This window comes from Struthio camelus, chromosome 7 (genome assembly GCF_040807025.1).
Source record: "Struthio camelus isolate bStrCam1 chromosome 7, bStrCam1.hap1, whole genome shotgun sequence".
NCBI lineage: Eukaryota > Metazoa > Chordata > Aves > Struthioniformes > Struthionidae > Struthio > Struthio camelus.
In genome coordinates this window covers 30,492,177-30,496,494 of record NC_090948.1, presented here as the reverse complement: position 1 = coordinate 30,496,494, position 4,318 = coordinate 30,492,177, and positions in this window count along the sequence as shown.

Sequence of the window (4,318 nt, the reverse complement as noted above, 5' to 3'; positions counted from 1 at the left end):
TTCCTCTATTTCCTCCAGTCAGGCAACTGCTTAATACATTGACCTTCCATGCATTTCCATTTTCTCCACCAATATATTTCTTATAATTGGAATGAGCTACTCTATTAAGCTTCTTAATAGATTTCTATGTTCTCGAAACCCAGTAACTTCAGGACAATACATTAAAACAGACAACAAATTAAGCCTGGTGTTTGTGAACGTGAGGCTCCGTCAACAGCGACCTTTAAAGCTACAAGCAAGGATGCTGCTTCAGACTGCTTGCCGAGAGACCAGTGTCTAATACGCCTGACTGCCTTAGTTTGCGCTGGTGCTGCAACACCCAGACGCTCTGCGAAGGGAGCCTGTTGGCGGCCGAGAAGAAGCTGCAGCCCCGACGGGAGGGAGCCACGGCCGCCTGCTGAGGTCCCCGAGCTGCGGCTCCCGAGCGGCTGCGACCAGCAGGACCCGCGTTTTTAGCTACGTCACCTAACGCAGGCATAGCCGAGCGCGAGGGATAAAGTCACGACTGGCCTCAGCTTCGTACACGCCAGCCACCTCGAGCGCGGCCTCCGTTGCCTGCAGAGCGAGGCGTTTTAGCCGCCTGCCATACTAATCTTAATTACATCGACTGAATCCCATAACCATGCCACAACATCACGTTCATTAACTTGGTGTGAAACACCGCGTGAACGAAGCTTTTATTTCCGAATCGCTGCAAGGATATAGTTTTGCTCCTGAAATAGCAAGCGGTACAAGATAATCCTCCCAAAGCTGGCCAGCCCCGGAACGATTCCCACCTGCCCCACAGCCGCGCGCACGCTCGCTTAGCGCCCACCCCCCCTCCGCCGGAGGGGAGCGTTGCGAGAGAAACACACGCCAAGGCGAGCTGGTAGTTGGGTGGGGAGAGGGGGACTCTCAAAAAGGCAGCGAGCAGCTGGGGCCGGGGGCGCACGGTCCCTCCGCATCCGCCGGGGCGGGCGTTTGCCGGGCGCCCCCGCCGCAGCCCCCACAACAGGCCGCGCCAGCGCCGCTGCTGCAGAACGTGCGCCCGCCCCGGGCACGCCTGCGTGCCTGTACACGTACATGCATACATATGTACAACGTCACCCATTTCAGCTTCAAATCATAGCGAAAAGAGAGTTAGGAGAACCGAGGGCGAACCCTCGACAAACGAAACCGCGCAATTAGCGGAAAGCGCTCCTCATCCAGCTCCGCGCTTCCCGGGAAGGGGCCGGGCGGCGGCAGAGCCCGGCCGCGGCGGCAGAGCCCGGCCGCGGCGCGAGGCCGCGGGAGGGGGCGCGCCGGCGGCCCCCGGCGCTCCCTCACGCCTCTCGTGCTTCCCGATCTGGCGGGAGCCGCGCAGGGCCTGCTTCTTTGCAAACTGAGCTGCCGCCGCCGGTTGGATGTGCTTGCAGCGCTGCAGGCTGAACCGCCCCTGCCCAAACGCCCTCGACCGCTGGCAGTTAGCATCGCTGTCTGTGTGACACGCTCGGGGACACGCTTCGTTTTGCCTTGCCCCGGAACGACGACGTTGATGGTGCATCCTGACAGAAGATTTTTTTTGGTTTTCCTTTTAGCATAGAAGCCGTCGTACAAAAGGCTTTGTTTCTGTTACAGTTTTTAAAAGTTTGCCGGGGGCTTAGCCATGAGCAGGGCTGCTAATTACTGGTACCTCCCGCGGGGCCGACTGCGCTTACTCAAGATAAGAGCGGCTCAGCCCTTGTTCTGGCACCTGCCAGCGCTCGAGCGGTGCCAGCAGGTCTCGGATAACCCGGGTGGTGGCTCTACTCCACCAGCTGACCAGTAGGGTAAAGTCTGAATTTTTTTTTCCCCTAACACACACAGTTTTACTCCGTTTGCTCTGGAGCAGCACCGAGAGCCCTGGAGAACTGACTTCCCGGCAGGCGCTGGGCGTCTCGCCCCCCCCCCCACCCCGGACGTTTCCTTCTGGGGTCCCCGCCGGCCCCCAGGGCCGCCGCGGCGCACACCTTCACGTTGTCCGCGGCCAGCAGCTTCGCCCACCCAGACCGCTGTGCAGGTGCGCGGCAGCTCCCCGGCCCAAACCTCTCGGCTGCAAGTCAGCCAGCGGCAGGGCTGCAGCACCAGGGACAAATTTAGGACTTAGCCCAGCTCTAGCATTAGACGTTTCAGGACTAACCACTTCCCTTTCATATTCCATGGGGATAAAACTCAGTACGGCGATGCGAAAAGCAGGCCAAAAGCTCTATTAGAAGCCACTGCTATTATTAAAAACAAATACTTTCTAGTCTTTTTGGATGAAAAACAAATACCTCGGTTACCAGGACCCCGGTAGATGTCTTCACGTACAATATTAATACAATCTGTCAGCTATGCAAAGGCTGTAGAATAGCCATTATTTTCAGACAAATATCCAGAGCGATGATTTTAATCTATACATTGTATGCTGCTTCCCTCATGCTGCAGCAGAGGAGTTATACTGACCTTCCCCAGAGCATCGTAAATCACAGCCCAGGAACAATTAGCAAATGTGCTGGACCCCGGCCAAGCGCTCTCTCACCGTAAAACCTGGGCAGCGCGAGGCCTCCTCAAGTCCACAGCAATGACAGACTCTGCCCTGATGGTTGCTAAACCTGCTCTCTCCCATAAATTTCCAAAATAAAAAAGGCTCTGCATTTTGTATAGTCTTTGCAGGATGAAACGTTTCCGTCGTCTGTTGGCTCTCTGAATGGACCTCTCCACAACGAAAACAAGACCAAAGTCCACCATTGCTCTGCTTTCCCCTTTGGCAGAGCCGTTATCAGCAAACTAGCAAAAGGCTGCATACTTCAATACACGCAGGGAAGAGATCAAAATTATTTTTAATTAAACACAAACAGCAGAAGTGAAACCTTAAGTCACAAGATGCAGCGGCAACTTTCTCAGGTGCTCATAAAACTACTGCTAGCCGTCATAAACTGCCAGTGCAAATGCAAGCGTGAACACGCAAAAGATAAATATCAGCACATAAAATAGACGATCCTCACTGCTCACAACAGCATCAGAATCATGGAATTAAGAGGAAGCATTTATTTGCTAGTTATCGAGACATAACCTAGCACGACAGGACAGAAGAAACACCACTGCAGAACAAGGGAAGAGTGGGACGCTCCATGCCACGTGTGGCCAATGGCTTTGCTGTACAACTCTAAAGGCAGCAGTTGTTTATTTGTCAAAGACTCTTCTATCATTTAAAAATAAAACTCATGTTTTCCTATGTATATGACCTCAGTTGAACCTTATGGGGAAAAAAATACAGACAAATTAATTTCAGTTTGGTCTCAGCTCCGTATCATAGAGACAAAAATAGGTGCATTAGCATTTCAATATTAGGAGCACAGGACATTATGAGACTAATTTAAAAAATCCTGGAATGTTAAATATTCACATGAAAGTCTACAGACCCATTCAGCAGAATGCTTTTGTGAAAGGGAGCCTGATCCCAGCTGGGATCTCCCCCCTGAGATAGCAAATATTACCACAATGTAATAATAATAATGAATTTTGGCTTGATGATAAAGGGAGAAATCATTCAGGAAAGAAACCCAAGAAATTACTGATTTTATCTGACCCATTGTGAGTTTGAGGATGAAGTATTAAAAATAGGTATGACACAGTAACTGTTTGAAGCCATATATGACATAATGAAAATAAATTCCTCTGCTCTTCCACAGAATGATAGTTCAAAGCACCTTCTCATGTTGAGAAAGATTTCAACTATCAGTTAATTTAACGAAATTGAAGCCATCTACTACCTCTTGCCTCCACTCATCTGAAGAAAGTCTAACATAATACCATCAAGCCAAGCTGGTCAGACATGGCAAGATTTTCCTAGAGAAGATAACTTCGGGGCACATCTCACAGAAAAAACACACGGCGTTAGCACACTTGGGAAGGGTCTGACGCTACTTGCCCAGAAAGTTGTATTCATTGAGGATCCTAGCCACAGCCTGAGTGCTCTCAAACTGCTCCAGTAACACATGAGCTGGATGAAACTCCCTTTTGCAGGTGTGTTTTAGATATAGTGAGAAAGGGATAAGCCTGTGTAATACTCCCGAGATGCTTTCATGCAGGACAAGATGATCCAAGAACAGCAGAGAGCTACTGCGGTGACACCTGCTAGCACACTGGAGTTGGAAAATGCAAAACTCCTTGTAACAGGTGATCTTGATGTCTTTTAGTGGAAGATTTGCCAAGGGCAAAATCAAGACAATGGCTCACAGCACTGCCAACGCAGGAGCATAGAGACCCTTACTGAGGGGAGCTCCTTCTTCATGGAAGTCCACTGAAACTAAGACAAAACACTTGCAAACACACAATA